General features: G+C 41.1%; 1 protein-coding gene across 1 annotated transcript in view; it reads left to right on the top strand.

Annotated features, from left to right (window-relative positions):
* Positions 1-17,901: 17,901 nt before the first annotated feature.
* The window catches only part of BACH2 (BTB domain and CNC homolog 2), a 128,085-nt gene continuing 119,747 nt past the window's right edge, over positions 17,902-26,239 (top strand). Inside the window, exon 1 of the mRNA XM_056856143.1 lies at positions 17,902-17,962. The gene's annotated coding sequence lies outside the window, so the exon portion shown is untranslated. The remainder of the gene's footprint in view (positions 17,963-26,239) is intronic.

The raw sequence follows: 26,239 nt of genomic DNA, 5'->3' as shown, positions 1-26,239 counted from the left end.
GCTACTCCTCCATCTAGGGAGTAGCACAGTAGACTATGAAAGAAATGCCTGTCCAGTCAGTGTCTGACAAATTATTACAAGTCGACGCAAGTGTCCTATTACTTGGCTGACCATGTAATTTCTTCTGCCGTGCCCAGTGGGAGATTCAGACGTTGTGACTTGGGCAGGCAGGCAGCTCCTTGACTTGCTCTACCTTTCCCATTTCTTCCTGTCTGGTTCCTGTAGTGGTACCTGGGCTTAGTTTTGTTTTGTGATGAAATGTGAACGAAGGCAGAGAGACAGAGAACAACCACATATGTAAAGAATGGGCATCTACTTGGCAAGCCTTGTTTAAGAGGGGACAAAATTGCTTTCTCTCAGATACCTCTCTTCCTGCTGCCTCTCCATAAACGCCTTTCTAATTATTGTATTATTGCTTGTGTCTGTTTGCTTCTACTACTTAGATTATAGTCAGGAATATGGCTGTGTTCTGCACATTCATCTCCTTCCAGATGGGTCTGATAAACAGTGGAATTGCCTGTGCCATCATTACTTCATTCTTTTTGAGTTCAATGTGGCAGCCCTTGTCTCTGCTGAGGCCATGCGAGGTCAGCCCATTTAATATTCTCATTCTGTCAGTGGTCATTGCCAATGCCAAAAAGCACAGTGCAGTAAATCCATGATACTCCACCATTCATTTCCAATTTCAAATGATCAGATGGTTTACAATATGTTGGTTAACATCTGTATTCTGGTTTTCTGCAAATGGGTTTTATGGGCCTGTTTCTCTGCGTATACATGCTTTCTCTGTGCCAAGTATGTAGAAATTTAAACTGCTCTGAGTCAACATTGTAATACTTTGTTTATAAAACTATATCTTTACTAAAATAACTGATCGTTTTATTTTGATTTTATTAGAAAAAAATTACCAATGGAAATGAGTAAGTGTGTTAACTTCTAAGTAGATTTTATTTTATGTAAGTGGATCGCTTAATGATAGTTTTTTTTCTTTAAAAAGCAGAATTTTATCAGTGGAGGTTCTTAGCTTTACAAAAGCTAATGATTTGAAAGTGGGGTGGTCAACTTTGTGTTGGTAAATTCCTGGAGATTTGAGGGGGTGGAGCCTGGGGAGGGATCTCAACAGAATATGAAGCCATAAACTCCAATGCTGCTATTTTCTCTAGAGGAACTGATTCTGTAGTCTGAATATCAGTTATATCAGGAGATCACCAGGCCCATTGGGTTGCCAACTTCAGATCCAGAAATTCCTGGAGATTTGGGGGTGGAGTCTGGGGATAGTGGGGTTTGAGAAGCCCCTCAGCAGGGTACAGTGCCATAGAGTTCGTCCTTCAAAATAGCCATTTTCTCCATGGCGACCTTTTCTATATTTTTTCAGGGTTTTTTTTTTAACCAGGAAAACCTGGTGGCAATTAAAGGGAGCCAAAAAACGGATCCCCGAATAATGCCAATTTTTTCCAGCATCATTTGGAACTGCTTTGGCCCCACTGCCATTTTAACCCCTTCTCTCCTTAACTTACCTGTTGGCTGGATCCTCTGCTACCGTTGAAGTCCACATGGACTTCAGAGGCTGTGGCGCATAACTGAATGCTGAGATCAGTTCTGTGCCACCGCCTCCACAGTCTGGGACCACGGAGGCAGTTTATAACTGAACGTTGGGGAGCCCAGCATTCAGTTCTACGCCGCCGCCTCTGAGTCCAGGTGGCATGAAGTAAACCCTGGGCTCACTGAGCCCAGAGTTCAGTTCGCACTGCTGATTTTTTGGGTTCAGGTTTAATAAACCCGAAAAATTTTGAATTTTTGGGACAAGCCGAAACTGACATTCGGCTTTTTCTGGATTTTTTGAAAATTTAGGGATCTGTTTAAACCAAACCCAAAAAATACCGGGAAAAAATGGAGCGCAGCCCTAGCCTGGAGCTCTTCAGGTCCCACCTGGAGATTGGCAACCCTATTTGAAAAAAAATTCTGATAACTGTACACTGTGAGTATATGAATTAAAATAAACTTTTAACACTTCTCACTTCCTTGGGTTTTAATTTTAAAAATCCACCCATGACAAAATAACGACACAGCAGTCTTAAAGCAATATTTGCACAGGGGATAACATACAAGATTCCTGTATTCCAAATTTAATAATATCTTATTACCATATATGAATAATGTGCTGAGTAAATACAGTAGAAATAACAAAGCCTTGCATAGTTTGCCTAGTTTTTGCTCTGTACTGCTGTCAGCTACTAGACTTATGACAGAAACCTTCTTTACCATGCTGGAATAATGAGCATATTCCAGCATTTTCAGTTTCACGCAGAACAAACATCAAACAGGAACAACGTTCCCACCCCTAAAACTCATTAGACATTCTCATCTGAGTCTGTTTCTACTTGGCCCATTTTGTAAATGCTGAGGGACTTCAAAGCCTCTGTTCATTTTAAGCAAAAAATAGGGGTTCTTTAAGCTTTTATGTGGAAGGAAAAAAGGTTTCTCTTGGCATTGCTTACATCTTAAGCTGCATTGTCCTCTGGGGCTGGGACCATATCAAGAAATGCAGAAGTCCTGGCATTTTTTTTTAATCATGGCACATCAGTAAGTTCCCCAAAGCTATGATTAAACTCCTTCTAGTATTTGCTGGGGGTGGGGATGTCTCTGGTAGGACAAAGTTGCAAAAACAGAATACAAAGGCAGTTTTGCTTGATCACCTGGCCATGTAATGTGCGGGTAAATACTCTGGAGAATGACATAGCAGCTGAAATTAAACTAGGGAATGACTGGTTTTGTATTTTATTTTTGATTAATTTTTAAAGTTTACAGACCAAGAGTTTACGACAGCATAAAACCCCTGTGCCACATTGGTAGCTAATATTCAACTGCAAAGTAACATAAAAATGTGATAAAGACATGGAAAGACATGCTAGGATGACAGACTTCCTTGTTGTTAAGTGCTACTTTTCTTGTATTTTTAAGCCTATATGTCTAAGTTTCATCAGATAGTTTAAAACAAGTTTAGATGATCTAAACAAAGGATTGTGCTATAATCCATAGTCAAGGCCTTGTGTAGATTGCGTATGGTAATAAAAATGATGTAAACCATTGACCAAGCGGAATTAACTGCATTTTTATCTACAAAATTAACTAAGAATGGCTGCTAGGCAGCAGTATTTTGTTATATTTCAGTTCAAGTTTTCCATTGAACAGATAAAATCAACTAAGAATTGAGGGAATTTTAGCAAATATTTCTGTTGGCCATGTTTTACAGAGGAAGCTGTCACATATGCTGGATACCCTTGAGTTAATCCAGGTGGTTGCTCCTCAACAAAGAAGCCTGCAATCACACAGGAGTGCACAAAAATTGTTTCAGTCCGTTACTCTTTTCCCCCCAGATCAAAACTGTAACATTCTCAGAAAAATAATGAATATAATAATGTGTTCTTAAGGTGATATGAGAGTATTACCATTTTTTTCAGATTGCAGTTACTCTCTCAAAAAAAGCTAACTTCTTCAACTGTGTTTAAGAGGGTTGTTGGTTTGTACTTCAAGCTTTAGGGTGCTTAAAAAACTAAGTATTACTGGAGGTGAATGATGTGTCATGCGCAGAGGTCAAGTTCTCTGTTATCTGATCAAAACAACAAATTTCCATTGAGATGACAGAATATTTTCTTGTAAGCCTAAGGGCAGAGTAGGGTTACATTTTGATTGAGGTATGTCGCGTAGATAATATAAGTGCTTCTGAAGCAAATAAGAATAAAATGACGGAAGCAGCAAAACTTGCTTATCTTACTTCTGTGATTCAGGTGAACAATTTTAGTTAGCAGTTCTGTTAATTATTGGAGCACATGAATTCATACCAAGTTATATTTATGTTGATGTACGTTTGGGTTTCTTTTTTCTATAGATGGTATTGCTGCATAGAAATGGCTGACTAGGATACAGCCATTATTTCCTGTTTTAATACAGTGAACTATTGCTTCAGCTTAAAATGTATGTTTGAACAGTGTTAAATGCTGTCGATCTCTTCATTGGAGATCTTGTTTTCTGTCAAACTTAGCAAATCCAGCCCCTTTTAATTTACCACTTGTCTGAGGCTGCTTCAGACACAACAGTTCTTGTATGCAAGGGTACACATACGAAGACGAAACAGATCACATGTAATGATTGTGCACTTGTGTTTTACCACACATATGCATGTTGTAGAGCTTGTGGTTGGCAACAGGTTCCAGAGAAATGTACGTGCAGCCAAATAGATATATTCATGTTGTTGTTCATCATGTTGTATATATATTGTCCTGTATCCTACTGTTCAATTAAGAAAAGGTGGAAGCCTTGGGACTTCCTTCAACTTAAGTGGCTTTTCCTCCAACAGAAGAGCCAGTTTAATTGGAGGAAGGCTCTTTAGGCCAGAGGAACTTGCTCTGCTGTTTTATTGCTCCCGTATAGCAAAACATGAGTTGGTAATGATGGGGCAAACACATGAAATGGCAAAATAGATGGGAGGACGATGCTTCTGAAAGTCCTGTTTGTTTGTTTTGTAAACTTTCCCCTCAAGTAGAAAATAACACTGTGGGAACTGAGTGGAGCTAGAACCTTCTCCACGAAGTGCCACAGGCACAAGAAACATGGTTTGTTTGTTTGTTTTTGTTTTACAAAATGCCCCAAGAATGGGATTTTGTAGGCTACTTGGTGCAGCTGAAAGACAGGGGAGTCAGGACAATCATGCTTCATGGGCTGAAGTACTTGGCTCTGTTGAACCATTACCCTGGTTCCAGCCCAAGGCCTTCTACTCTTTAAAACACTTTTGAATAATCTTTAATCTGCAGAGGTACACTTCATTCAGAAACTGGTTCTGCTGAATATGTAGGCCATGATAATCTGTCAAGCAACTGTAATTCTCTATTTTTTGTTGTACTACTTTATTCTTTCTGGCCTTCAATCCCTCATGTTCATTGATTTCTTTCCCTTCTCAGATAAGGAAGAGTTATATAGCAATCAATATTCAAAAGAATTAGTGTGTTAATCTGTTTTGCATGGGTCATAACAATTCTTTAGGTCAACATAGAACAGTGTTGTCTCTATTTTTTTAATGCCCATTGGGAAAGGGAGTCACGTTTGACTTAATACACTCAATTATTTGTATGCATCTGGAGACAGATTCATGGGAATTCAGGAACCCACAGTAGCATGATTAATAACAATAGATAATCATAATAAATGAATTTACTAATGTTGAAACATCAGACTCGAAGAAGCTTCATTATTTCAATAGTAGATGCCCAGGCTTGAATCCAGCAGAGTGTTTCTGCCTGTGGAGCACAATTTTCTCACCTCCCCTGCCTTCTACTGCACCCTGAAAGGTTTCTCCTGAGTGTTCCCTGTTTCCAAGACCATTCGGAAACATTTAGGGCTACAGTGGGAAGGGGGTGGTGAGAAAGTTGTGCTCTATGGGCGGAAATCCTTCTGCCTCTAGAAATATTCTGGTGGACCTAAACCATGCAGACCTATCCTCTGTCGCGCTGCACTTAAAATGTCATCCAGATAGAACTAAAAGGCAAGCCTGCCTGAAAACGTCAGGGGATACTTAGGGCAGCACTTCTATTACAACAGGAGGGAAGGGCTAGACAAGAGATAAGAAGTCCTGCACGTGTCATCTTTTCAGGATTAGAGTGGATGAATAGTTGCACAGCATTGGAGAAGGCAGAAAGGTATCCAGGGAGTGGTGTCTATTGTAACCCAATTATGTGATGGGCTGGTGAGTTATTAGAACAGTCTCCTTCCTTCCCAGAATAACCACCTCCTTTTATTGCTCCTCAGAAGTTCTTCAGAGATTGGCTTTTAAAATGCTTACCTGGTTTAAACTGCCAAATATGACATGAAAAACACCATTAATCATCTAAATTGTGTACTCTCCCTATATGCCCGGAGGATTATACTCATGGGTTAAAATTGCAAAAGCAGTAAATACATAAACACCTGTAAACCTCATCACATTCCTGTTGCGCACTTGTCATTGATCATCACTGGAATCTGACAACATCAATCACGTTCATGAGAAGGGCTGGCTTAAAGAACATGTCGGGAGCAGGGTTTTACTGGAGCTGTTCCCTAACTGCAGCTGATCCACTTTCTCGGCTTACAGTTTCCCAGTTTTGCCCAGCCCTGTAGCTCAAGCTTGCCACAGCAAAAAATGTACTTGTTCTGCTCTTCAAGGTGGGCAGTACGTTGGTATATTTGAGTTTGTTTTTCCAGACCAAGGGATGTTGCATAGGGTTGGCATATGTACCCTGTACCTTTTTGAGTTGTGTGGAAAGAAAAGGTCTGGATGGAGCACTGCACTACTTAGAGAAATTTTGCACTATTGAATGTTCCTTTTACGCCGACAGCTATTAAAAGCACTGGCAATGCTGCCTCTGGTGAAATATGGCTCATCTAAAACATAAACTTCTGCCCCCCCTTGTGATCAGGGAACAGCTCGTTTTTTGAACTTTAGATCATTGTAGATCAGAACAGACACAACAGCATAGGAATATTCCACTCATGGGCACTTGGAAGCAATTCCCACAACCTGTTCATGTAATTAACTGACATGATGAGATACTTTCTTCCTTTTCATCCCGTGCAGGCAACAGCATGCAAAAGGCTATTCTGTAAGAGTGCCAACAGAAAGCAGAGGTTTCCTTATCTCTAACATATAATTTCATACATATGTGTTAATGATGACATCATGCCGTCCATTTTTATGTTCTGAATGACTGGGGCAGAAGTGCTGTTAATCTATTCAAACTCCTTCCTTTTAAATATTTGATTTTGGCTGTTGTACATGACAATTTCAAGGAGTGTTTGTGGCGGGAGCCCAGGGAGAGACTAAGTTGCGAGCCCATGATGTATTTATATTACTTCCACCACCCCCAAGATTATAATGTGTGACAAGCCCACGTTTATATGGAGCCCCGATAAAAAGTTTGTAGCTATTCTGGTTGGTCTTTGGTCTGAACCAGAAAGGCAAGCTGTATGTTCTTATATACAAGTGGAGGCTATAGTCAGAGGATGACACTGTTGGAGAAGAACAGCAGCAATATGGGGGTTGGTATATCCTATTCCTATACAGCAAATGATGCCTCTCTGAGGCCTTTACAGGATTTATTTTTAATAATGCATTGTATGCTCCAAGTTAAGGTGGGCTGTAAAGTAAATAAATACTTCCCCCCCCCTTGCAGTTGTTCTAATTCCAACTCTATTTCCTATACCATCCCACCCACCCCAAAGACTGGAGTGGACTATGTTTTATTCCGATTAATTGTTCTTGTGATGTTTGAGAGGGGCCTTGTGAAGCTTTCGAAATACCTGGTCTTTGTTAGTGTTCATGTTTTTATCTGTGGTGGATAAAGAACTGGAATGGGAAGAGGAATCCTGTCTAGTCCTACGGTTAGCCACTATTCATCTGAAACCATGAATGTGCATGAGTTCACTTGAGGACCCTGCATTTTCAGCTGCCACACAGAGCCTCTGTGCTCTGTGTTGACACAGCAGGATGAATGTTGAGGGCAAGGATGGTATGTGTTATTTCCCCTTCCCCAGTGATTTAATTCTGTACAGATGAATACATGCACACTGCCTTTTTTTAAGACTATTTAATTAGTTTAATTGAATTTCTTTTTCTTGTTCTAATCAGAATCCATTAAAAATTGAAGAAATTCAAGCCATTGTGGAGATTGACAGTGTCTTGGTATAATATGCATATGCAAAGACATTAAGAAGTTTTAATATTTTATAGCAGTATATAACTAAAAACCTAAACCTGCTGTCTTGTTTCTATGGTAACAAATATTGAAGCATGTCTAGCCAACACTGGTTTTTCCCCCCTCTTAATTTTTTTGTGATAAGGTTCTAGGCATTTATTACAACTCTTGAATCCTTTAATAAAACAGAAACGTACAGTTTAAAATTCTTTCAGATTACCTTTCAACACAATTACATATTTTAACAGATTTAACCTTTTTTTTTTGTTTAAAGTAAAGGCTTACTAGGTGACTGGATTAAATTCCTTGGAAAGTAGTGCTGACATGTTTTATATTTAGGAATTGGCTGGATATTGGAAGGGCTGAATTCTAATGGTTCTTCCTTCTAACAGCAGTTTTCATTGTCACCTACCTATTAGTGCAATGGCAGACAAGGACCACTCAAAGCCAAGATGAAAATAGCCCTGTTGGATGACTCCGGAAGGTCTACAGACCTCGATCACGTCATTTCTTATTCATCTTTTCTGCAACTAAAAAAGTTCCAAGGTCCTTAGCCTGTGTTCTGACTCCTTAATCCATTTAGTTGCTGCCTTCTATATGGTTTCTAGCGATACAAGATAATTTTTGAGCAGTGGTGACAACACCTATACAGTATTATGTTTTGCGCCTCTGTGCATTAGTTTACATTTGCTTACATTGAGCCTAATTTGCCATGTTGCCTACTCATACCAGTTTTGATAGATTCTCCTGAAGGTAAGGGTTTCTGCATTTTGACGAATTCCAAGGTAGACAGGAAATTACTTGTAATTAAAGAAAAAGAGGCACCTCCCCCAAATCCTCCAAATGATGTTAAACATGCTGATTGCTGTTCAAGAGGCACCTTTGATCACTAGTTGAAAGATAGGGAAATTGGCTTGTCTGGCTGTTAAGGACAATGCACATTCTTGCCTCTTACCATAAAGGAGAACGGCTTTGTCTTAAGTGTTTAACTGAGAGTTGAAGCTTGTGGCTTACCTCTGGGCTGTGGTCTCATCTGTCAGCTGATTAGGGTCAACTTTCATCACTGAATGTCATTCAGAACTAGGCCACTGACATGTGCAATTGCATTATGGAAGCAAAGCTAGACAGGTCATTCTATCGAATTTAGCCATGCATTCTCTGCAGGTTTCCACGCCATCAAAATACAAGGGTGTAATCATTTCTTTTTAGTACAGTGGCTATGTTAGCCCCTTTCATGCTTCAACCCAGTAATGCCCCATGTAATGGTTTGGGAAGAATGGCTGAGGATTATGATTACTGCTGGCCATGGCTATCATAATGTTCATCTTCTCAAAGCAAGAGAACATGCCTCCAGCACTGGAAAGAAGGAATGTGTTGTGTTCAATTATGGAAAAGGAAAAAGTCAATGCAATTATTGCCACAGAAGGATATAGCATGCTGGCAACGCTGATTTAAAATTTGTTTAGAAGGCTGTATGATTGCTCTTACGAAAACTGATAAGGTGGAAGACTGTAATTGCTAAGATGGGAGCAAAGGAATGGCTGGAAAGAGAACAGTGTCTCATCATCGATGTCTTGGGCACATTGAAGTAGGTGTGAGACAGCACTCTTCCTCTCCATGTTTGTCATTAAAACCATTGTGCTAGCCAAGGGGCAAATTTTCCTCATCACGAAGCATTGCTTGTCGAACCTTTCTCAAACGTAACTCCCTTCAACAGAATAATTGGAATGAGGGGGAAGAAACCTGTGAGTTGAGTAACTCTCCAACTCAGGAGACAAGCCCAAGACCTGAAAATAGCATGTTGTGAGAATTATGTGCTCTAAATTCTGCAGCGTGGAGAGAAATATTCCAGAAGAACACATTTCGGAGGAAGACCAAGCATGAACTGAATTTGTCCGGCTTTTAATATTTATGTAACTAATTTTTGGCATGCAAGAGAGAATCCTCTATTATTATTTAAACTTGTGATTTGTTTTCTTTCAAGGATCTTCAAACTAACAGCATGAATTATCAAGCAAAGAAGAATAATGTCTAGGCAAAATCAGAATGATCTCAGTCACACAGTATTTGAGACCTATTATTGCCTCTAAACGTAGTAGTAATTAACAGGCTTGGTTAAAAATAACAGTGCAACAACCCATTACTTACAAATAAGACTTGCATTACATTACTTTCATGTTAACTTATAAAATCTGTTCTTTATAGAATAACATTTGTATGCTTTTTAGATTTCATTTTAATCTTGTTGCTAGAACATGGCTTGTGGCACTTAGGTCAAAGTAAGTAGGCAGAGCTGCAACTGAGAAGGAAGAAAAAGCCAAACAGAACTAAAAATAGGAACTGTGCAACTTACTGTAAGAATAGGTTAACTTGGCCAGGTTATTCTTTGTCCTTTTTGTTTAAAAAATTCAGCATCAGCACTAATTAATACAGTTTAAATTACCATTCCTGTATATGCCTTAATCTGTACACAAGATGTGTCTACAGTGTATGGGTGGACAGTAGTTTCTAAGATGGCTGAAACTGATTTTCAGAAGACATGGTTTACCATGGTGTATATACACATTTTGTTTGCCCCACTGTCACCTGTAGTCAAATTGGTATGACTGCCTTTTGAACAAAGACAAAAACCTGCAGAACCTGCTGAAAGGTAAAGGTCCCCTGTGCAAGCACCGGGTCATTCCTGACCCATGGGGTGACGTCACATCCCGACATTTTCTAGGCAGACTTTGTTTGCAGGGTGGTTTGCCAGTGCCTTCCCCAGCAGAACCTGCTTACTAGAGTGAAAATGAGATAAACATGCATCACATGTAGTGGTTTCTCTTTCATACTTTTTGGAGAAAAACTAAAGAACTGCTTGTCTCCAGCTGGTAGACAATTGGAGGTAAGAATAAGGGCAGGTACAATTTCAGGACTGTGACTTGTGTCTGTGTGTGTATAAAGTGCCATCAAGTAGCAGCTGACTTAGAGTGACCCCAGCAAGGGGCTTTCCAGGCAAATGAGAAACAGAGTCTTCCACCTAGGAAGACTCTGCATAGGAAGGTAATTGGTGGTCTGCCAATTACCTTCGTATGCAGAGTCTTCCTTGGTGGTTTCCCTTCTAAGTACCAAATCTGCTTAACTTCCAAGATCTGACAAGATCAGGCTATGCCATGTCACCTTCCCTCCCAACAGTAACCTTCCCATCTCGATTTAGTGTAAAAGTTGGCTTGCTTGAATAGCAAGTCAAGCAATACACTATATTTGCTTCCCTTGTGTACAAATGTAATAATTGACAATAGGGGTAGATTTGCTTCAGAATCCACTGTGCAACTCTGAAGAGCTGAATTTTTGGTTTTAAGGGGTAGCATTGCATCTTGTGAATCATATTTCCTATAATTAATATCAGCCTTTTGACTTCCCCCGACACTTTTTGCAGACTCAACAACAACCTTTTGTTAGTGCAATGTTAGGGGCTAATAACAATAGTGTTTGAGGCTCTTCTGTCTTCTATTCTTCTTTACAATTTTAAATCAATAGTTCCGCCCTTCATCTTGTAAAATGTTTTCAGCAGATATTTCCTAATTTTTCCCATGATGATTAAGTCTATTTCTTTGGATAATTGTATGGAGTGAAAGAGGCTATTGTTTCCTGTAAATATGTGCACATTTGCTAATCTGCTTGGTACGGACTTTCAAGAGTGGGTAGCTTTTGACTGGAAAGCAAGGTTTGGTCATGAGTAAGCACATATGTGGATTCATGTTAACACCATGCACTTCTCTTCTGCAGGAACATTACAGTGATTCTAGGCAAATTGACTTTTTTGTAGCTTTCAGTAAGCTACATTATATAAAAAAAATCTAATGCTAAACAATCCCCAAATGATAAAGTAAAAATTCTGTATGATACAGTTTCCCAGCACATTTATTAGACAGTCACATGACATTCTACTGTACAATAGTGGTGATTATGGCACAGGGCATCGGGATTTTGTATAATATTAGTGCATATTTCTCCAGGCAAGTAATGCTGCTGCTAATAGTATTCATAGTTTTCAGATTACTGGTCCAAATAATCACATAGGCTAAGAACTATTACAGCAGCACTGTTTCACGATACATTCTCTTGAATTGGTCAGGTGTGTTCGATACTATAGATCAACAAATATTATCATCGTTGGAGAGGCAATCCATAAGGATTTTAAATGAAGAATGAAGAAATTAGAATGTATTAAAAAGGTGGTGGGTGTTAACGGAACATTCTCTGATGGTTTCAGAGTTTTTGGTTTGCTTGTTTGTCAGATACTGTTTCTATGGGGGAGGCTGTCACCCATTTGGGGCTCAACCTTTGACGCCCCTCAGGGCTTTGTGTTCTCTCCAGGGCTCTTCAACACGGACAACATGGTAAATGATATCTTCCACAGGTTTGGACTTTGGTGTTACCAATATGCTGGTGACAAAACTGTCATACTTGTTCTTTTCTAAAACAGAAGTAATTCTAGTGGGAAAAGCTGGTGTTCTGGGTGACATTGTTTGGTGAACTTTCGTGTTCAGCTGTCTTTAGCCAAACCCCATTTATCTGAGATCAACCTTTGCTGATGTGATAGAGATGCAGGTTGGAGTAGATGCAGGTTGGAGTGGTTGCAAGGAGCTTTCTTTTCTGTCCTTCCCTTACCCATAGATTGTTTTCCTTTCTTGACTCAGAGGACTTGATGACACTTCCGTAACCTGTAGACTAGGCAAGGGTACAGGACTCTGCGTGGGGCTATCATGAAAGACAACTTGGAAGCTTTAGTTAGTACAAAATGTGACAGCCCATCTGTTGATCAGAATTGTTAGGTGCCAGTTATGCCAATAATGAGACAGATTGACGTGCAATCTGTTTGCTTCTGTATGCAATTTTAGGAGCTGGTAATTACCTTTTAAACCCTTTGTGACCGGTGACCCATATACCTGAAAAACGGCTTCTATTCAATTGGACCTGTATGCCAGCGTGGTCCATCCCGGCCATTCCTCCTGTCGGTGCCCTCGTGGCAGGTGGTATGCACTGTTATGGCTTGCTCAGGGATTTTTCTTTTGTTGCTTCCCACCATTTGGAATGGGCTTTCAGGAAAGAACACATGAACACACATGAAGCTGCCTTATACTGAATCGGACCCTTGGTCCATCAAAGTCAGTATTGTCTACTCAGACCGGCAGCGGCTCTCCAGGGTCTCAGGCCGGGGTCTTTCCCATCACCTACTTTAACTAGTCCCTTTAACTGGAGATGCCGGGGATTGAACCTGCGACCTTCTGTATGCGAAGCAGATGCTCTATCACTGAGCCACAGCCCCTCCCCATCCCTCTCAACCTTTCAGAAGGCATCCAACTCTGTTTTGTTTGACAGGACCTTTTGTTGAGGTCTTGGTATATATTTTATTGAGAGAGGAAAATTATGGAAATTGCTTTATCAGGGGCTGTATCTCTTTCAGATAAATCTGTTTAATTATGTGTATTGTATAGTTGTTGCTTGCTGTGATTTTAATTTGTTTTTGTATAATGCTCAGAGTTTTATGGAGGGCTGGAGTATAAATCTTTCAATAAATAAATGAAACTATGGCACATAAGATAATTAGTTAGATGAAGGTACCCAGGTGAAAATCTCTCTGTCCAGACTTTTAACAGACTGGTTTGCCTTTGGCAAATCACCATTACTCATCCTTACCAACCGTACAGGCTGGTGGTGAAGATCTTTAAAAGTGCATTGTACGCACGTCATACAAACTGTACACAACAAATGTTCAGATAGGTTGCTGGTTTTGGTGGTTCATCAGCACATGGGCAGGCTAGAGATAGATGTTTATCATATAGATTGGCCCATTCACTTGGGGAGGCTCTGTGACCCTCCTATCTGCATTAGGAGTGTACTTATGTTATTGTCACCCACCATCATGTAGCAGTATTTTTTATTGGCTTGATGTGACAGGTAACTAACTTATAATAGTAGTTTCATTTGTGGAAAACTTCAATATCTAGAGAGATTGATGTGGGTTTCTCCTTTACCAAGGATGCTCTTTCCTGAGACTCCATTTGAAGCGTTAATATTTGTTATGGACAGAGTTCCTTCATCTAGAAATTGGCTCATCAGTTGTGAGCATCCCTGGAGCACACTCAAGATGCTGTTTATTTTTGTTTTGGTCTCTTTTGGAGAGAGAAGCAGTTCTAAATCGACACGTAATGTGTCTGAGCTGTGATTAGTGTCTTGAACTAAATAGATTTTAAACTAAAAGCACATTCTGCACAAATGTAGACTCTCTTTTTAAACTACAAGCCAATCTACAACTTTCCAGGGAACTTTTCAGAGAAACGATGTTTAGCCTGCAGTACATTTAAGTGTTATGAATTAGGCCAGTTTGTATTTCAAACCAAGTAAGCTCATACTTTGACAACCATCACTAGTAATTATTTGGTTCAAAATATGAATTAGAATACTAATCAAATTAGTTTACATGGCACATCAAAATTGATGCATGATGTAAAATGTGATTCTGTACATGTGCAGAACGTGCTTTTAGTTTAAATTTATTTTTGGCTGACTCCTGGACACCAACTGCAAGTCAGACAAAGTTAAGTAAATATCCTAGGGGATCATTTTTAAGGTTTTAGGAAATTGTGGGCAATCACTGGGAAGCTCTGAAACTTCAGGATAGAGGGAGCTGTGTCATATCTCTTGTTTGACCAAGTTCTGGGAAGCTTCCCAGCCCAATGGCTTGTAGCTTTTGCAATGGCTTGTAGGTTTTGCAAATTTTCTATTAGTTACTACCCAGCCTCTATTTTCCTGGGTTTTTAAAGCTTACGTTGAAGCCAAAAATACATAGAAAGGCTACAATTTTTCCTTCTGTCATTCTGGTTTTTTTTTTAATGTCTATTGGTTTAACTTAGAGATGGCCAACCCATACCCCATTACCCATTGCAACCCACAAAGCAAATTTGTTTGGCTCTTTACAAATACATGACATCTCATTCAAGAGCTATTAAAATGTCTGTAACAGTTTTCATTAGCAAGAAAACCATAGTTTTAAAAAGTTGTGAAAAACAGCACTACTTCACATTAAAGTGCTGTATCTCTGTAGGGTCTGTGTGTGATTTTCTGCCTGTTTTGGTATTTAGATTGAAGTGTTTTAACTTGATGGCTGAGTTTTGGTCAGTTGTTGTTTGTGAATCCTTGCGGGTGCCTGTATTTATGCTCCCTTGTTGCTATTTTGCTATGCCAATAAAGGTGTCTGAATCTGAATCTGATCTTTCTGCCAATCCCTGAGTTCCTGCACAGATCTCATAACTGTTAAAACCTCATACTCCACCATATAGCTCCATCACACAGCTCTTTTTTTACTGCAAGGTAACAGCTGTGTTATTATAAAGGTGGATCATCATCTCTAGACCATTATGAGGAGAATATAGTTGAAGGTTACTGATGATTTTAGTGTATGAAGCTGCAAACCACATTGAAGATTACATTGAAAAGCAGAATGGAAAATTAGTAAATACAGTAGCCCTTGAGAATACCATAGTGTAAACAATAATAAAAGGTACAGAATGGTAAACTGAGATTCTAGATTAAAAAATAAACATCTTAAGTAAGAATCCCCTGGTGTGGTTGTAGTACAGTGAGATGAACTTGTGTGTACGTTATGGGATTCACATCTGGTACATACTAAATCTTTAACATGTTCCTGTAAAACCACAACATGTGAAGTTGCCCTTAGAAGATATAGTCTCTAGTCTGAAGAAATACCATTTGGAGTTTGCAGTTTATATTAAACATAAAAGAACCTGAGATCAATTTTTGTGAGTTCTACTTCATGATTGAAATGAATATTCTTTAATATGCAAGCAAGTATTGTGATAAAACTAGTTGCTGGGTCACCATGGAAGTGATTGGAAGGGTAGTTAAGTTTGGGAAAGGAGCATTCCTCTCCCCACTCATCTGCTGGTGTTGTGTGGTTGCTTCCGTGCCATATCCATGGCAAAAACATCGGGTCAGATGAGTGAAAGCTCTACTCGGGCAGTGGATATGCTTCCAAATGAAGATAAGTCAACAGAATTGGCAGAGGGGTAAATGATATTTTCCAGCCAGTCTTTTCGAGAGCTGTTTCTTTTGAAATGTATGCTTGCAAAACTGTGGCTGAAATTAGGCTTAAATAGTATGACTAGGCTCAGGTGACGAATCAGGCCATCCCCTCCAGGTTAAAGGACATGAAGAAAGTACATCTGGAAGCAGCACCTTTACCCTCCTAGCTCGGAAGCACAGCTAGACAGTGTTTACTCAGCTGACTGAATGCTTCAGACTGGGTGGCAGCCTTTCCAGGCATAAAATGAATTGGCAAATGGTCCTAAGCTTGTTTTTTTTAAAAAATAATAATAATAAAACATAGTACCTTTTCCATTTCTTTCCCAAAATGAAGGTAGATTTAAGCGAATGCGCTATGTGTAGATGATTACATCTAACCATTTTTCGGCAGCACATACAGAACTCCATTCAATGAATATTCACATCAATCGGGAATGAGATTATGCGAGGGGCAATAATCACTTGTCTTAAACTCGCCCTCATAAAGTAGGAAAATCAGCCTGCTTAAAAATGTAAGCAGCAGCATAATGTTCAGTAAATAAATAACAATATTTAAAAGAGTTCAAAAATAAATGAGTTTTTTTAATTCTGCGTATAATATATTTTTATTTTTACTATATTTAAAAGAAACTTTATGTATTTTTAAAAAAATAGTTGTCAGTATGAGGTTATTTGTTTAATATTGCACTTTTCCAGTCTAGCGACTAGGATGCCACAATCCAGTTTGAATGCAGTGAGGTTCATGTTTATTTGTTTTTTGTTTTTGAACTCATTTCCAAGAAAGCAATGTGTGTACAAAGGGCACCACGGCAACGCCTGGATCTGCTGAGAATGTGCCCTATTTTTAACAGGCTGTATCGAGTGTCAGCATTGCCGGGTTTAATCCTTGTCTGTGAGCAAGTTGGTGTGTGTGTGTGTGTGTGTGTGTGTGTGTGTGCATGCGTTCGCCCTCACAGATCCGTTGTACAAACGGGAATGCCGCTGTGTGCCTTGTTTACAGTACAGCAGTACATTCTTGAATAATTATAGTAAAAGACCTTGGCGGGTACTCTGAGCTAAAACTTGCTTTCAGACTGCTGAATGAGAAGGAGCTCTTGCTGGGAGGGAACTTCTTTTTAAGAAAAAGAAAGAAAAAGGAAAAGGAAAACTTAAGAGAGAGAAAAAGCAGACATAGAAAGAACCATGCGGCTCCAGAGGGAAATACTCTGTGCTTTACAGTTGCTTGTGTGGATGGGAACCAGATGGCAGGCTGGGACACCCGCTCAGATAGCTGAGGAGCCAAACATATGGTTAATAGTTAGGAGAAATAGCTTTCAGAGCCAGGGCTTTGCTGACTGCTTCACATTACAGATTGTTACAGTGTGTCATTACATTGCCAAGCTAAGTGCTTAATACCCACTGCGGGCTCTGGGCACACACTGGCACGAACAACTGTGAGCTCGATACTGGCATAAAGCAAGAAACTGATGTCATATTCAGCTTTAAAAAATGCCACTTTCCTCCCCCTCCTTTGCCATGGTGAGACTGTAGCATTCACATATTTTATAGGCTGAGTCTCGACAGTCAGCTTTCCTGGGTTCCCCCCCCCCCCCCGTCTCCTGCCATATGCCTGTGTTTGCTGAAACCCTTAATTTCCAGGAAGACTTTCAATAAACGAAAAGGTTACCTGGATTGCAGGATTGCACTTACATGCCCACCATTTGAAGTTCCTGTTTTGGAAGCTTTGGGCAGCGCTGGCCCCATGTTATCTAAGGAACTGCTGAGCTCATTCATCTGCTTTTCATGGCCCGCTTCCTTTTATTTTTAGCCAAATCCGTCAGGCCTGACAGGCGGGTAATTTGAGCCAGAGAGAGGGCAGAGCTCCAGGTCTCTTCCACAAAGCAATTCCTCCCTCCCTCCTGGGAAGACTCCAAACTTGGCCTGCTTGAGGCAGATGGATTTGTTGAGTCATGTGAGATCATTTACACAAAAACACAGTGAGGCAGTGGAGGGGGGGAGTGTGGGGGAGCAGGAAGGGGGGGTTAAATGAGGAGGAGAAGTGGGTGGGTGGGAGAGAGTGCAAGGGCTGTTGGTTCTGCTGGCGAGTGTAGGAAACCTTCTGTGAAGCAGCTAGACAGAAGAATGCAGAAGATCCATTCTTGTACAAGGTAATGTCTCGTTTGCAGTGCAGGGTGTAGCCACAGCAGAGAGATTCACTTGAAAACAGACCGTTCCCTTTAAAATTAAAGCTGGAGTGTGCACATCGGGAAGGGGTGCTCCCTTGACAAATGGGTTACAGTAGCAGTCGAACCACTTGACAGAAATAGTGTGTTTTTAAAATGAAAATACCTCTTGCGTTCAGGAAAAAAAGCCCTCTGTGTGATGCAATAGGGGTTTGCTTTGTCTTTATGCCAGCATGACTGAGTCTTGGGGGATGGGGGTGGGGGGGATAGCAGGAAGAGTTGGAATGTAACCTGAGCTACACAGGCAATTCTTTCCAGAGGTGATTTAACAGGACAGCATGGGGTGGAAAACATTCAGAATTTCAGTGCTCTGAATCCACACAGGGCAGAGTGATGTCTAGCGGGCTTGATCTTGTTCTTAAAAACCAGATGCAGGGTGGTGGTTTTCATGACTGAGCAGATTGCATTTATGTTCCAAATGTGAAGTTTACTAGTGCAAGCAGCATGCCTGGGAGTCAGGGAGGAAAAGCAGTTTGTGATTTGCGTCATATTGCTTTGTAATGGCAAATAATGGAAAACCGGAGTAGAATTTGAAATACAGTATATATATTTTTAGTCTGTGAACTGATACATTGCCTCTATGTGAATTAGTTGTGGGGGTATTTGCTGCTTTAAAAAATGGGACCTGACACAGTCTGTATTAGCAAGAGGAATAAAATATGTGATGGAGACCTATTTGAACAGATGACATGCAACAGTAATGCAGCAGAAAAATGTGTGTTGAATTTTAAAAAATCAATTTGAGGATTTTTTTAAAGTTTCTGTTCCAGTACCCCTTTTTAATAGGAAAAAATAGTATTTGATACAAAAAGTGTTTCACTGTAATTACTAAAGTGTGTCTTTGAAATCAGTATTTTACTTTGAATGTAGGTGTTTGGGTGGATTCCACTTTTATTTTCCTACTTTTTTAATTTCTTCCTCCTAACTTTTCCTCCTTCCTAAAATAGCTTAAATAGAACAGTTAGCCTAGTTAAAATTTTATTCAGTCTCAGACCAGAATTCTTGATGCATTTTGACTTTGACACACATACATTTTTGAGACATGTTTGGAGAAGAACGGAGGCTCAAATTTGTATAGGACAAGCTTTAGAAAAATTGATTATGAGAAATAAGCACTCAACTCCTGTTTCTGCTGTTCACTTGCTTGTTTCTAGACTTCCTCTGATTTTTGTAAAGATAGCCCCATTTGCAAGAAACACACAAGAAAATTATGTACCTTTACCTTCTACCTTTTGTATGTGGAATTTTTTTTTTAGTGTTCTAGAGCCACTGCAAAACATTTGTCGCATGTATTTCGTCAGTGAGCCCATCCCAATTCCCTAGCAAATCTTTATGTATAATACACGTGATTGTTACATTCACATATTATATTTTCATGGATATACTTTAAATATAACGCCTGGTGGCCCAATCAGCAGCACATCAAAAATTTCCTTTGTTAGTTTCTTTTGTACTTGTGCTGGTAGGTTTCTTCTAGAACTCTGGAAACAAAAACTGACATGTGTCAGACTTCTCAGCAATTCTGTGGTCTGGCCTTTATACTGCATATCTTACGATGAGATGGAATGTCTTGTCTAATTGTTTAACTGTTGCCTTCAAGGGTGTCTTCCAGCACAGATTATTCCACGTTTGTTTCAGGTTTGAAGCAAAAGCCTAGATGCTACTGAAGTAGTAAACCTGTGTTAGGCTGTACCACTTTAGATTACAGTTGGAAGTTATTGTGATGGAATGGCCCTCCATTGGGAAAAAAAATCCCAGCATGTACAGGTTAGTCACCTCAGTGAGACCCAGGCCATAGGCTTGCCCACTCCTTGGGGTCTGTGTACTTCTGAGAGCCTGTCTACACAGTGCAGTCCAAATACCCCAGAAGAGCCTGAAATCCTAGGGAAAAGCTGCTTCAAGAATTAGGTTTGGAGAGGGAAAGTGTATGTAACTTTCCCTGTCTCCTGGTTGTTGACTCCATTCCTTTCATCCCCAAGCTGCCCCCCTCCCAGGGTTCCAAATGTGGGTGAAAGTGACCTAGAAGTGGGGTGGAGTAGAGAAATAGTAATACATAAAGGATCAAGCACCCTTTCCCCCATCCAGCTATGTGTTTGTGCAGCCCTCCTCCTGAAAGCGACAGGGTTTTGTTATGGGTTTGTGTGGAATATGTGAACTTATGAAGGTGCCTTATACTGAGACAGAACTGCTGTCCATCTGTTTCATTATTGTCTGCTGTGATTCGCAGGGTCTCAGTTAGAGAAAGGGCTTTCTCAGCACTTGGTGTTTTGAAATCCATTTAACTGGAAATGCCAGTGATTGGGTTGGGATTTTCTACATGCAAACACATGTGCTCTGCTTCCTGCTGTGGAATGTCATTGGGCTCATTCATACATTTCCCACCCCCAAGAGAGAAGGGAGCTGGGAAGATCAATAGCTCCATCCTGAGAGCACAGCTGCATTGTGATGGACCCCCACCAGCAGACACAGCTGGTTGTTACTGGACATTCTGTGGAGGGAGGGGAGCACCCATCTGCAAAGCTCAGATCACACAGCAAGTGTGCCAGAGTCCCCAGCAACTCCCACCAACCGGGGAGCAGTGTCCCACTGAAATCACTGCGAGTGGTACAGGGGTACAGCCAGCCATCACCTACCAATGTGGCCATGGCCCCTTCGACTGTCAGAGCACCAAAAGACTGGGAGGAAAGACTGTTGACACAACAGTCCCAGTGGAGGCCCATGGCATGAACAGCAAGAGACCTGGAGCCAATGCAGGCCAGAGAACCCCGTAGATGTGTGATAAGGTCCCACCAGATTGCTGCCTTTTGCCAGGCACGGGGGACTGCAGGCATTGGGAGAGCAAGATGAGGAACACACCTTCAACAAAGACATTTCCATCTATCCTATGGCATACCAGGGAAGGGTGCCCCTGTGTCAAACAAGAGGCTTGGGTTTGAGCCTGGTGAAAAGGTGGTGGCCAGAAGGCTTAGTCTACAGCTCCACCCCACCTTTTGCCGAGCAATGATCAGCAGCAAAAAAACAAGGCAGAGGTTGGGCTCAAGCCCCCGCCTCCCTCAGCCGGGACCAGCACCTTAACCACTGGACCAAGCGGGTACGTTCAAAGGAGGAATATTATCTGTACTGTATCTGTACTGTGGACAGCATCTGTGTGAGCTGTGCCCTGTTAAGTCCTGCGAAGTTGGGGATTGATAGCTGAGTGTCGGACATCCAAATACACCTCATCCAGACATTGCTCAAAAGACTATTTAGAAGCGTGAATGCCGTTGTAGTCCCATGCCCTCTATATCTCTTAGAATGTATTACAAGAAAGGGACAACCATCAGCTTTTGATAGATGAAAGTATGATTATTTTTACACAGTGTCCTGGAGGAGTCTTGACATTATCCCTCTCCCCTCCCCCCCAGTTTTGGTTTCATTTACATATTTTATTTCACTTTTTGTGCACAACTTTGACCCTCTGTATGGTGGTATAAAAATAAATTAAACTGGTGTTTTGAACCACTAAGTCTTCCATAAAGCTATAAGATGGGGTGTTCAGAGTATTCTGTAAGACTGATGTTGAGATAGCTTTTTGTTTTTCTCTATTGCATGTCTCTTTCTAGAGTAATTCAGAAGCTGGTGTTTGGATAAATTCCATATAACTTTTAATCTGATAGAAGAAAGCAACTAGATTTCCTAGTTGCTTTCTGCAAATGTAGTTTTCTTTTTCTACCACTAAATATGGGTTAAGTACCTTAATTTATGATTCTTTTGAAGTGGCTTCATGCTTGTGTACATTGTGGGCCACGGTTTCCAATTAGATTGTCTGCCCCATTTGCAGTCTTATAACCAAGACAGGTATTGAGCACATTAATATAAACCTATGGTGGAATGGAAACTTTGAATTTTTCCTCTTTGTGTGTGTTTAGAAAAAGAACAGTTCTTTGGCTGAAATACCTTTTGATATATATAAAAAAATGCATTGGCCAAAAAGCAGTTCAGTTTACAATGCAAAGTTCAGAAACACATTCAGAAACATAAACATCAATCATAGTATTGTTGAAGTAATCATAAATTACCCTTTATATAAAGGTAAAGGTCCCCTGTGCAAGCACCGGGTCATTCCTGACCCATGGGGTGACGTCACATCCCGACGTTTCCAAGGCAGACTTTGTTTGCGGGGTGGTTTGCCAGTGCCTTCCCCAGTCATTCACCCTTTATATACACTTGATAAAAAGTCTGGTTGCTATATTGACCTAATCATATGGCGTATTGCTCGGACTTTTCTAAATGGTTGCATATTCTGAAAGTGTTTTCTGGTGTTTGGCTTACACAAGCAAACATCTGGGTTTGATTATTGTTCTTCAAAATATCAGTGATCCATTGTACCTTAGTTTGTATTGGCCCTTTTAGCATTTAACATAACTGAGCAAGGCCAATTTGATTGTACCATCCAAGTACGGTCTGATATAATTTCTGGTGTTTGTGGGTTTCTCCATCTTATAAACTGATATAAAAACAATTCTAATATTAGTATTATTGCTACATTATACTACAGTGTTAGACTGGATCCTGCTGCAATACTTGGTATCTCGCAGTTCCCATTTATTTTCTGTTATTGCATAACTCCAGGGATTCAGTTCAGGCCCTATGAAGGAGAACAAAGCTGACCTACCAGTTCTCATGAGCAACTGAATAACTCCTGCTCCGTTTACTGTATTGGAGGTCATTATGATGCCATGGAACTCTGCCTGTCCCATAAGATGGGGGTGGAGAAGAATTACCTACTTTATTCCAGTTTAGCAGTCCAGTTTCCATTAGTTTTTGCTTTGCAGTATGGAATTCTTTCCCATTTAATCTTCAAATCTAGCTTTAAAGTATGTTAAACAAAACCAAGCTGTCCTCCTAAGGGGCGAAGACAAATGTAAAATCTCAGCAGAAGTTGTATTGGCCTTTTTGAGCTTGTATTCATCCGGGTTTCACAGTCTGCATGACAGACATTCTGTGAAGTCATACTTTCCCATCAGCCTGTTCCCTTACTATTCCTTTTTTTTAAAAATGAAGTGTAATATATAACCACTTCTATGTTCACCATTCACATTTTAAAGAAAGAAAGAAACTGTTGGAAAACTGCTCCAGGGATTTGTAGTGGGAGGCATGTCTAGGTGACATATAGGCAATTGGTGCTACCCACAGCTGACTTGCCACAAACTTGTAGACCCATTATTGTTCCTGAGGTTTGCCCTGAGGAGGAAAAATGTATGTTTGTGAGGAATGCAGTGAGGATATTTCCAAATGCGCTCCATTGCTCTACATATGCTACATCTATTTGCAAACCTGGAGAGCTGTCCAGAGTTCCAGTGAAATCAACTATGCAAATATTTGCAGTGAGCCCAGACAGCCAGAACCTGGCAACTAAATGTGTACAGACCTAATACCTGGTTTAAAACTCTGCAGCTTCACTATATAGACTTGCTCTATTTTTTAAAAAAAAGAAAATCTATGTGAATTTATTCATTTATGAACACAAGAAGCTGCCTTCTACTGAATCAGACCCTCGGTCCATCAGAGTCAGTATTGTCTACTCAGACCGGCAGCGGCTCTCCAGGGTCTCAGGCAGGAGTCTTTCACATCACCTACCTGCCTTGTCCCTTTAACTGGAGATGTCAGGGATTGAACCTGGCACCTTCTGCATGCCAAGTAGATGTTCTACCACTGAGCCACAGCCCCTCCCCTATGTTGTTGTGTATCTGGATTTCTAGTATTGGTTAGTGTGTCTGGGAGCAGGCCCATTGCTGGAGCCACCCCCAACTTACCCAGGAACCCTGGGACAGTTGCCCAGGAACCCACTGTGAGGACAACAGAGAAACCTGACAGCAGCAACAGAGTGGTTTGCTGCAATTGCAGCAATGCAGTTTGAGCCCTTTAAGGCCCCAGTGCAGCCACTCCCAACAGCTGTCAGTGGTTTAGTCTGGCCAGGGCAACGAGGCCTGCAGGCCCAGCCTAAGATTCCCCTGAAGGCTCATGAGACTTCTGGGAAGTTGACTGGGCGTGTGTGGCTTGCCACGCTGACCTCATAAGGTGCTTAGAAGCAGACCAGGAAAGGGGTGGATGGGGGCACTCTTTCCAGGCTGACCAGGAGAGATCCAGCTGAGAGGAGGAGGAACCAAATCCTGAAAACCCCATCCCCGTTTCTGAGGTCCTGCGAGTCCCAAATGAAGCATACAGGGGTGCGAAGGACAAGAGAGCTTCTCATGGCAGGCCGCAGTCACCTCTGACCTCCACACAGTATCCTGTCATATGCCTGTTATTCTTGAGTACAAGCTTAATGCATTAACGAGCTGCAGAAGGCCATCACGTTGCACAGGAACCATAATGTCAATGTTCAGCATGTCATTATGATAGAAGAATTAGGGTTGTTCCTCCCACGTCACAAAAAAGGTGACTGGTGCCCAGCCTCCTTCCAGTAGCTTAAGTCCCACTTTCTTTTGCCCCCTGCAAGTCCTCACAGGTCCCCCACTAGTTTGCTTTATTTACAAACACAGATGGGCAGCAGGAACTTTCCTCTTCAAAGCCCTAGTGCAGTGGTTCTCAACCTGGGGCCATATGCCCCCCCCCGGGGACCCCAGGATATTCCAAGGGGGCACAGGTGAAAATTGCATAAATGGGGCGCCACGGCACGAGACTAGGGGGCCACAGAGGAAAGTGAGAAGTGAAGAAAACAGAGAAGTGGCTGAGAAAAGAAAACAGAAAAGAAATACAATTGGTACCTTCAGTGGACTGAAAACCTAGCACATGATTTTCTTCATTGCACTTCTATGCATCGTTTGCAACTGTGGATTTTTGTATCGCTGTAATCTTGTGCAACGGTGGTAGAGGCTTTGTTCTCCCTTGTATGTGAACATTGTTGTTTATTAGTGCGTTGTATTCCCTTTTTGTGGGGCTTTTTTTTTTTGTAAATTTTAGTTTCCCAATAAGAACTGCATGTGTGCATTTGGTGTGGCTGTTTATGCTTCTCTGTTTCTTGGCTATTTACAAACAAAACATTTAAATAGCTTGTGAAGGAAAAGCACCCTGCTTTCCTTCTATGAAACACTGGTTCAGGCTTCAGGCCTAGTATTCACTGATATTAACCTTTGGCGTATTAAACATTGGGGGGCCTGGAATAACAAGCCGGCTTCTCACAAATCACAGTGGAATGTACTTTCGGTTTTGGAAGTACTCCTTAAAGGTCTCAAGGTTGGAGATAAACAGCTGCCCTGACTTTACAGCCATTGGGGGCAGCACCGAACGATTTATCTCCTTGACAACAAATGGGCCATTAAACGTTATCTCTGAGTTTGAGTCTTCCCAGGTGCCTCGCATAACTGCAGAATGCGAGTCAGCGGTAACACTCGTGACTAAGAGATGACCTGACAAATTAATTCAGGGTTAATTGATATTCTCGCCATTTTATTGGCTAAGATGGCCATAGGCCGCTAAGATGGAGGGAATAAAATGAGCCCTTTTTGGACTGAGAATCATGGAGGCTTTTGGGATGCGCGGGCGCATCCTGGAGTCTTTCATCATCTTTTGCTTTGTCCCATAGAACGAATCTATGCTTGACTGAGGAGACTAGCATGCTGACACCCAGATGCTAACTCTTGGACTGTGGTAACTCTTTTGCATATCCAAAAGCTTTGCCAATTTGCCTGATTGCCTAAACCTAAGCCAATTGCCTTTCTGATGAAATGTGTAGTTAGATTATTGAAGCTTTCTTGTTTTATATGCTAACCTGCCTCACGTTTGTCTTTCTGTAACGAGCACAAACTTTTGAATAAACTTCTAGTTTATTATATATGATGTGTCTAGTGGGTTCTGTGGTTTTCCCAAGCCTGAATCCTAAGTGCCTAGACTGGCTTTGCTCATGCTATCTTTTGTAGAAACTTTTTGGACAGTGTGAACCACTCTGACCAAGTCTCAGCTTGGCAGGGGAAACTCACTCTGTATTTGGAGCTTGGCAGGGGTTGCTCTGAGCCCTTTGCCTGGAGGCTCAACCTTTTGACTCAGAGCTGGTGGCAGCGACCCGTTCAGCTCAAGGCGGAAGCCTGGAGTTGAACGTTTTGTTTTGCAGATTACCCAAACCTAAACAAAGCAGACCCAGCTGGTGGAGACTGGCTGGAGCTCATTTTGACATAGCTACCTCTCTGGTAGGTCAAGGGGGCCACAGGAAGGAAACAAGGT

This window comes from Euleptes europaea, chromosome 10 (genome assembly GCF_029931775.1).
Source record: "Euleptes europaea isolate rEulEur1 chromosome 10, rEulEur1.hap1, whole genome shotgun sequence".
Classification (NCBI taxonomy): Eukaryota; Metazoa; Chordata; class Lepidosauria; order Squamata; family Sphaerodactylidae; genus Euleptes; species Euleptes europaea.
Note: the sequence above shows the minus strand (reverse complement) of the source record. Positions and strands in the feature narration are given on the sequence as shown.